This window comes from Cornus florida, unplaced genomic scaffold (genome assembly GCF_030987335.1).
Source record: "Cornus florida cultivar Cherokee Brave unplaced genomic scaffold, ASM3098733v1 CherokeeBrave_3.0.0_Hap2_Chr04, whole genome shotgun sequence".
Lineage (NCBI taxonomy): Eukaryota > Viridiplantae > Streptophyta > Magnoliopsida > Cornales > Cornaceae > Cornus > Cornus florida.
In genome coordinates, this window is record NW_026775574.1 from 76,461,271 (window position 1) to 76,471,757 (window position 10,487).

Consider the following 10,487-nt stretch of genomic DNA (forward strand, 5'->3'; position numbering starts at 1 on the left):
ACATTGGAAATGACTGTAATGCCTTTAGATGACCTCGGGTTCGGTTAAGGACCCAGATAATGATCTGAACCCCCGGGTTTTGGTCATTACGCAACCGGTTCCACTTCATGCGACTGGTATTTCTCCAAAAATGCGACTAGTTTCGGGGTGGTAATGCACTTCAAAATTTTAAAACATGAATATTTTCTAAGTGCCTAACACCAAAGCTCACCATTGATAAAAATAATGTGTTCTCATTAACATACCTTATCTAACATGATGTTCTCAACCGAATCACAATTGAACGCAAATTGGTTGCTTGTGTTGTTTTGCTTTCAACATCAAGACTAAAAAATTAAGCAAAATATTACAACTCGATCAGATAAGTTTTGACACCAAAATTTACCAATTACAAATTAATATGTCACAGTTTAAAGTTTGAGCCTCATTAAGAGTATGTTGTGAGTTTGCTTTAACTTTTGCACGTAAAAAATAAAATTAAATCATTTAATCATACATAAAAATAAAAAGTACCTAGCTTCAAACACCAACATGAAGGGATTGATACTAATTAGAAATCATAACAGTACTTTACTTGCATATTAGATGCGCAATTTCAGTAAAGGACTTGTGGCTCAGTGGTATCTCCTTTACCTTCTAAAGGGGATGGTGACGGCTCGAATCTCCAAATGAGCAAAATGGGTGTGTGAGTGGTGTGTGTGAATTTCTTGCCAATGACACCAAAATAAAAAAAAGTTGTGCAACTTCGCGAGCCATTCATCATTTTACTATAGGTCGAATTAGGAAAATCTAACCATCACATCCTTAAAAGTAAACGTTTCATTATCAGTATTAACCCGAGTCTAAAATTAACCCTCGCACGCACTTTAAAGCTAAAGGCAACAATCTCATTTGCCAACTGATGCAAATAAGTGTTATTTAGTTTTTCATTTTATTTTATTTTTTGCAAAGCAAAAGGGATAGGAAGCTTAAAAAACCAAAGAAAAGTCAAAGAAGAGGGCATCCCTCACACGCGAGGGAAGAAGATGCCCTAGATCAGTAACTGAAGAAGAAAAAGCAGAGCGAAGAGCAAATCTGTAGACTTCGTGCGCTACTTGGTTACTTAATCTCGGGCTCCAGTGGAGGGAAGCTAAAAAAATAAAAAATAAAAGTAAGAGAAAAGGGCATCCTTTACATGCGAAGGAAGAAGATACCCTAGATCAGTAACTGAAGAAGAAAAAACAGAGCTAAGAGCAAATCTGCAGACTTCGCGAGCTGATTTGGGACTCTCTGATGTTCTCATTAAAGGAGATTGCTAACCCATTATGCATCTTTAATTTATTGATGAAGTTATCTCAAACATCATCCTGGATATGAAACATCTAATTCAGATAGGCGATGGTCTATCTGAATAAATTAAAGATGCATAATGGATTAGCAATCTCCTTCAATGAGGACATTAGAGGGTCCCAAATCAATACAAGCTTGGGCTACTATTCAAAGAGAGAAGGCTTCGGTAATGATTGGGGATGGGACATTCTGGAACACAAGGCTAAAAGATTGAAGAAGGTGGCCTTCATGATTTCTGAGAATAAATCCAACACCTGCTCTATCAATGGAAGCATCAAAAGAGGCATCAAAATTCAATTTGATGAATGAATGTGGAGGAGGAATCTAACGTGAAGACGAATGATGGGAGACTGGTACATGGAAATCCAACAGGCTGTCAAGAAGATGAAAAGTTGAGAAGTTAGAGAAATCTTGAAGGGCTCTATCCAAGATGATGTGGGGATTAAATACACAAATATTTATAGGGATAAAAATGGTAGACAATTTTAAATTTCTTTTTTCATCTAAATATAAAAAAATTACTCCCTCCGTCCTATATTAGATGTCCCTTATGGGAAATAGAACTTTTTAAGGGGACATGTAATTATTGCCTTGTCCCCCTCAAAAATTACAAAGCTACCCTTTCAAACTTAAATATATAGATATATAATTGTGATACCCCTCGATATTAGAGCCATGGGTGATCAAGTCCGAGCAAAGATCCGAGGGATACCAAAACAATTAAGTATTTAAACAAGCATAAAATACAAGAAGAATTTAAAAAATAATTAAGCTGACATAAATCTAAATAATAATCCTTAAAAAATTAAATTAAATAATTTAATATTTCCAAAACCTTCAATATTATTACAACTCGAGAATCCATCTAGTGGACCCCTAATAATACCCCAACTGGAAATAAAACTGAACTAAAAGAAAATCCAAAACTAAAACATGAAGGAAAGTCCTACGTAGTCAGAAGAGTGAGTGACTGTCTCTGCTCATTACGAACAAGTTCTAAGCCTGGAATTGTCGAACACCTGAAAAATAATAGTGGGTCAGGCCTACGAACAAGTTCTACTCTACTACAATCCAAACAAAGACCTGATACACAGATACATCCTAGACAACTCAACAATAGCTAAATAGTCCATATATATAAATACATGCTATAGGAAGCTCACTGGACTATAGGTCAGTCTCAACCTAAATAGAAGGCAACATACAAATCGCACATAAAGTGGGCATGTGTACCTAGACCTACCAGGGCGTCCAGATGTCTACTATATCTAGTTATCCATCCTAGGCAATATACGCACCCTAACCATACTCTTGAGACTCAAGCTCATATCATGGCATCATAATCATATATGTAAATCTATCCAAGACTTTACATTTCCGAGATTGTGAAGCTACATAGCATTCCATTGTCTATCATATCGGACAGGGATTCGAGCTTTGTGTCAGGATTTTGGAAGAGCTTTCAGCAGGCTTTGGGTATGGAGTTGCATCTTAGCACTGCTTATCATCCTCAAACAGATGGTCAGACCAAGAGGGTTAATCAGATTATGGCGGATATGCTTCGGTCGTGTGTTCTTGATTTCAAGGGCCACTGGGAGGATTATTTGCCACTGGTGGAGTTTGCATATAACAATAGTTTCGAAAAGGCTATTGGAATGGCACCGTTTGAGGCATTGTATGGTCGACCGTGTCGATCGCCTATTTGTTGGATGGAGGTTGGAGAGAGCAGATTGTTAGGTCCTGAGTTTATTAAAGATACTTTTGAGAAGATTGCTCTTATTCGGGATCGCATGCGCACTGCCCAGACTAGGCAGAAGAGTTCTGAAGATCGTCGCACTCGTGCATTGGAGTTTAGGGTTGGGGATCAGGTTCTACTCAAAGTGTCTCCTATAAAATGAGTAATGCGCTTTGGGAAGAAAGAGAAGTTATCACCACGGTTTGTCTGTCCTTTCATGATTACGGATCGAGTTGGAGCTGTAGCTTATAGGTTGGCATTGCCGGATAATTTGAATCGCGTACACAATATGTTCCATGTTTCCATGTTGTGGAAATTTCTACGAGATGAGGATCGGTATTAGCATATCGATATTGGGGAGATAGAGTTGCAGCCGAATGCAACATATTTGGAGCTACCGTGTCGTATTGTCGACCGTCGGGATCAAATCCTTCGTAATAAGGTTATCCCTTTGGTACGTGTTCAGTGGAGTCATCACAATGAGGCTGAGTCCACTTGAGAATGGGAAGATGTCATTCGCTCGCAGTTTCCTGAAATATTGGAAGAAGGTAAGAGCGAATTCCGATGACGGAATTCCTTTTGTTAGGGGGGAAGAATTTAATACCCCTAATTTCAAAAGGATAGTCCTGGTATTTAAATTAATTATTTTATTGCATTTTTATTTGTTTAATTGTTAATTTAATTGGTTTAATCGTTTATTTGCATTTATTATTTGATATTTGTTTATTCGAATTTTAATTGATTATTTGCTTGTTTACTTTTTATTTGAATTACTTGTTGATTTATTTTATTTAATTGTATTTTTATTTCCTTTTATTAAATTAATTGTTTTAATTTGCTTAATGGTGTAATTGTATTATTTATTTTGTTTATATGCATGGTTAAATTAGTTATGGAATTTAGCCGACGTATAGTTAGTTTAGGATTTGATTTAGGTTTTCAAGTAAAACCTATAAATATGTCATTATACGTTGGTTTAGAGTTACAAACAAAACCCTATTCACCCTATTCACGTATACGGTGAGACAGAGAGAAACAGAGAGTGAAAACTAGAGAGGTTACCGGAGAGGTTCAAGGACAATTGGACGGGGTGCTTCTGGGTTGTACCAAGAGCACTGGAGGTATGGAACGGCAATGTAGGACGTGGACGGGAAACTCAGAGACGGTGGATTTAGAGTTTCAAAATTGAAACTCAAGGTAAGTCTCTATTCTACTCTTTCTCTTTAATTCGTATTCTGTGCATGCCTAGCTAGACTCCAGTGGTTTAATTAATGCTAAAATTGAATAATTATGCATGCTTAGTTGGACTAAAATAGAGGGTGTATGATTTTGTTTACATATTCCTGTTTTGAATGATTCTGGAATTCTTGATGCATAATTGATGTTTAAGCTTAAATCTTTGCATGTTAAAACATCTAAAATAATCTAGTATGGACGTATAGGACTTAGGTTGAAGCTTAGAGGCCTTAACAATGAAGTTTTAGGGTTTACAGAGGCTGAATCGACGAAGAAGACAACTTCAGCACCAACTCAACCGACTAAGTTGGGAACTCAGCCGACTAAGTTACAACTCAGCTAACTAAGTTGGCAATTCAGCCTGCTCAGTTGGACCGTGACCTGGATTTTAGTTTTAATTGCCCAGAATTGTTCTGAAACCTATTTTAATTAATCTAAATGGGTTAAATGGACTTTGGAAGGTTCTAGAATGCATAATACACTTCTTATGCCTAAAGAATTGGACAATATGGATTTGTAAATAATTTCTATAAATTATTTAGGGGTTGTTTTAAATGGTTCCAGTGGCTGTGAATGAGGAATATACTTGTTACAGACTTATAAAAACTCTTGGGAAGTATATTGACGTTAATATGTCGCAGCATGTATTAATATAAGGTTAAACGATAAACATGTAAGTGGAAAGTTGGATAATGAATTGAAATTCCTTAATGTTTTCCTAAAACAATTTGGATTCTTTGCATGATTTAAAATTGTTGATCATGTCTCCCCTATGTTATAAGTATATAGTTATTTATCTGGAAAAAAATAAGTATGCTTAGATGGAAATAAATTGATGTTTTAAATTCACTATATATTACATCAGTTATAGTACTGTTTGGAGGAGTTATATGCGTAGTCCTACTTTATAAATTTGAAGGACTGGAATAGGATTTTTAAGTCTTATATTGGATGTATAATTTGATCATACACATGTTTGACTGTATGTATCATTATTCTGGAGTATGATTGATGAGTATCTATTCTTGTTTTATCAATTATACGAACTTGCATTATCTAGAGGATTGTATGCACCGGTATGGGATGGTGGCATACTAGGTATGGACTAGTTCAAACACTGTGTTCTACCTAACCTGGATTGAGTTATGGATTAACCATAAATGTTAAGTCCATCTCATATTTGTGTCATATCAATAAAACAATTGAATGACATGTGTTGGTTTCAGGATGGATTGGTTATACATATATTAGACCACTATACAGATGGTTGATATTTTGTATTAGGAGTACGAATTTTATATATTTATTATATGATGCCATGGTATGAGCTTGAGTCTTACGACCATGGTTAGGGCTCGTATATCACCTAGGATAGATAACTGGATATAGGTGTTGTTCCTTGGTAGGTCTAGGTACACATGACCACATTATGTGAAATTTGCATGGTATCTCTACTCAGGCTGAGACAGACCTATTGGACTAGCGAACGTCCTATAGTGTGTACTATATATACATATATAGACTACTCTAGATATTGTTGAGCTATCTATGATGTATCTGCGTATTGGATTACTGTTTGGATCGTAGTAGGATAGGACTTGCATATGGGCCTGACCCACTCTCTTGTTTTTCAGGAGTTCGTCAGTTCCAAGGTTAGAACTTGGACGTGCAGAGTAGATACAGACCCTCATTCCTCCAATTACGTAGGATTGCTTTCTATGTTTAGCTTTAGACTTTAATTCAGTAATTTCAGTTTCAGTTTGGGATTTTATTAAGGGGTCCAATGGTTGGATTCCCGAGTTGTTTATTTAACAAAAGTTTTGGATCACTGGATTTTAGTTTTATTAATTTAAGGATTTAATTTAGAATTCTTTCAGCTTAATATTATTCATTTCTTATTTGTTTTGTATTCTGTGTTTGATTATATATTAATTGTTTGATTTCCCTCGGGTTTGGGCCTGGGCCTGATCAACCTGTGTCTCGGATCCGAGGGGTATCACATGATCCTTAAATGAATTAGGTAATCCCTCCACAAAATCTATAGAAATGCTCTCCCACTTCCACTCTGGTATAGGTAGTGGTTGTAGAGATCTTGGCGGCCTCTGCTGATCGATCTTGATCATCTGACAAGTACTATACTAAGAGACAAAAATAACAATGTCCTTCTTCATACCTGCCCACCAAAACTATCGCTTCATATCCTGATACATTTTGTCTCCTCCTGGATGAATAGAAATCTCAGAATGATAAGTCTCAATCATCACATCCTTCCTCAAATTGTCAGTAAAAGGTACTGTTAAACACCCTTTGTACCTCAAATCTCCATCAGTCCTAACATAGTAAAATGGAACCTCCCCAGAAACTATCTCTATAATTTTGTCAATGCACTGCTGATCCATGAGTTATGCCTTCAGAACCTTGTAAATGATAGAAGATGTAACTACTATGCAAGCCATAAAAGCATCAGACAACTCGTCAACGGTCTTCAAAGCATTCCACTCAGTAGTAAATAAAGCAGAAAGACTAACATAGGGTCGGCGACTGAGTGCATCTGCCACCACATTCGCTTTCCCTAGATGATATTGTATAGAGAAATGATAGTCTTTCAAAAACTCTAACCATTTGCACTGTCTCATATTCAGCTCCCACTGAGTGAACAAATACTGCAGACTCTTGTGATCACCAAATAATCTGAAGGATTCTCCCAACAGATAATGCCTTCAAATGCGTAAGGCAAAGACCATAGCTACCAACTGCAAATCATATGTTGGATAATTAAGCTCATGAGGCTTAAGCTTACGAGATCCATACGAAATTGGTCGTTCCTCCTGCATCAAAACACATCCAAGACCTTGCAAAGAAGCATGTGTGTAAACCAGATATTCTATCCCGCTCTGTGAAGTAGACAGAATCGGTGCAGAAGTCAATTTCTTCTTTAGCTTATCAAAAGCTTTCTGACAATGTTCATCCCACACGAACTGTACACCCTTCTTAGTCAAATAAGTGAGTGGTCCCGCTATCTTTAAGAACCCCTGAATGAACCTACAATAATATCCTGCCAACTCGAGGAAGCTCCGAATCTCAGTAGTTGAAGTAGGTTGTCCCCACTCTACCACTGTTGAAATCTTAACTGGATCTACCGCTATTCCCCTTTCTGACACTACGTGGCCCAGAAACTTTATTTCCCGTTGCCAAAATTCACACTTCTCGAACATGGAAAATAACTGGTGTTCACGAAGCGTCTGCAACACTATGCAAAGATGTCTAGCATGATCTTCCTTTGACTTTGAATAGATCAAAATATCATCAATGAAGACAATGACAAAAAGATTTAAGTAAGCCCTAAAGACTCTGTTCATTAAATCCATGAAAATTGCTGGTGTGTTAGTCAATCCGAACGGCATGACACGAAACTCATAAGAACCATATCTCGTGAGAAATGTTGTCCTAGGAACATCCTGCTCCCTAACCCGTAGTTGATGATATCTAGAACGTAGATCAATTTTAGAGAAGTATGTAGCTCCCTTCAATTAATCAAAAAGATCATCAATGTTGGGCAAAGGGTACTTGTTTTGAATAGTAACTTTGTTCAACTCCCTGTAATCTATACACAAGTGAAGTGAACCATCCTTCTTCTTCACAAACAAAACTGGTGCTCCCCGAGGTGAAGTGTAACGACCCGAGCCTGGAGGCCCGAATTGCTACGCGGGTCCTTGCTCGAACCCGAGGTTACCTACGTCAAACTTGACATTTCTATAGTTAAAACGTCATCACTACACTCGAATTTCAACCTTAGGGAGTCTCAAAACCTATTACATCATTGGGCCAAATGAATACCGAAAGAAAAGATGAAGGAGGGCCAACCTGTTTTATTTCGGTCGACCGAAGTGGAGCTTCGGTCATCCGAAATGAGCCCCATTGTTTCAGTCGTCCGAACCACTCCTTCGATCGACCGAAACTAAGATGCCGGGAGTGTGAAGACGGTTCGGTTGACTGAACCTCATTTCGGTCGACCGAAATGAAAGATCCCGAGAGCCATCACTAACTTTGATCGACCGATGCACTATTTCGATCGACCGAAATGGCTTTCCCGAGCCTTGAAGCTGAAACTGAGGCACTACACTTGCTTAAATGAATGGAAACTGAGATGGAACTCTAAAATAATCTGGACTTGAGTTAAACAATCAAAAATGTGCTACTTAAGGGTCGTGGGCAAGAATACTAACACATGACCAAATTAAAACATCATTTGGGTCAATTACATGAAGTGATTAAACTTAGACTTTATATTATGAACAATTTACATCAAAATGGCTTCAAGCTTCTAATTACATTGCCTTTTACCCGCCAGAGAAACTCAATACATTTCATATCATGTGTTTTACAAAACAGGTTCGAGTTCTTAAAAATACATTCAAGGGGCTCTTCAAATGCCCTCAAGCTTGTGGTGGATTATCATCTGCCATCTCCTTCCTAAGACCTGAAAAAAAAAAAATGACGTATATAGTGGGGTGAGCATATTGCTCAGTAGGTGGAGCCTAAGACACACCTCTTGTGTCCCCGTGAATCCAAACAAAGAAGAGAACAATAGGAATCGGGGTCATACTATGTCAGGAAAATACAACATAACATCTAGTCTCAACATAAACAGTATGGTGCAATGGAATGCGATGCATGTTGATGTCGCTCCCCATTTTCAACATTCAAATCCATCACTTTCAAATTGTTAATGTAACCCCCTTTGGTACCTCCTCAGCACCGAGAGAAGGATTAGCTACTGTCCCTAGACCGTTGGTGACTCCGCAGCGTCATCGTGGGGCCCAGATAGCTCAACCACGCTAGTATGGTGATCTAGCAATAGGCGTAGTACGTGGAGCTAAGTCAATTACAAAGTCTATCTCTCGGCTAGGTGGTAACCATGGAATCTCTTGAAAAACATCCAGAAATTCCTGTACAATTGGTATGTTGTTCAGTGACACATAAATCTCTTCCTCAGTTATGATACCCCTTGATTCTAGAGCCACGGGTGATCAAGTCCGAGCACAGAATCAAGGGATACCAAACAATCAATATATAAACAAGCAGGAATAATAAAAACTGAATTAAAAATAAATTAATAATACGCTGAAAGAAAACTAAAATGAAAATCCTCAAACCTTAAATAATAAATTAATATAAATTAAATCCGTACAACTCAGGAATCCACCTAGTGGACCCTTAATTGCAAATCTTTAAAGAAATTTACAGAATTGAAATCCAAAACCAAAATAGAAAGGAAATCCTATATAACCGGAAGAGTGAGTGTCTGTATCTGCATCAACACGATCAAACTCTAAACCTGGTACTAGCGAATACGTAAAAAATAGGAGTGGGTCAGGCCCACATGCAAGTTCCAATCCACTACAATCCGTACATAAACCCGATACGCAGATACATCCTAGATAGCTCGGCAATATCTACAATAGTCCATATATATATACACACACACACACACACACACACTATAGGATGCTCACTAGCCTATAACATAGTTCAGCCTGAGTAGAAGGTGACATATAAAACACACTTTTTAGCGGCCAAGTATCTAGACCTACCATGGAACTCTAGCTATATATAGCTACTCAACCTTTGCAATATACGCACCCTAACCATGATCAGGAAACTCAAGCTCGTATCACGGTACCATAAATATATATAAAATTCCTTCCTAGTGCAGAAAGATAAAACAAATATCCATTATGTCGTTCAACTGTTTTAGTTGATAGGACATGTATCCATGTAGGATTTAACTGTTTTAGTCAATCCATTCCTTATGTATGAAGGGGTAGGACTTAGCTTTTTGATCTAATCCATCCCTGATATGTCACCGTCCCATACCGGTACATATAATGCAAATGATCCTTGAATGATGCAACATTTTATGCAGTTCATCAAATCATATCCACGTAATCCAAATGGTTAATATACAGAATTTAAACAGTTCGTCAACTTAAAAATTCAGAATCCATCCATGTAATTAACGAAACAAATTTTAATAATTCATCAAGTTAAGATCCAATTTCCATCCATGTCATTGACAATTTAATTCATTTAATTAAATTTCAACTAACCCATAGTACAGTCTAGTAGTTGACAATATTAACAATAGTAAGAGTCAACTATAAAGCTGAGAATGCCAAACTATAAC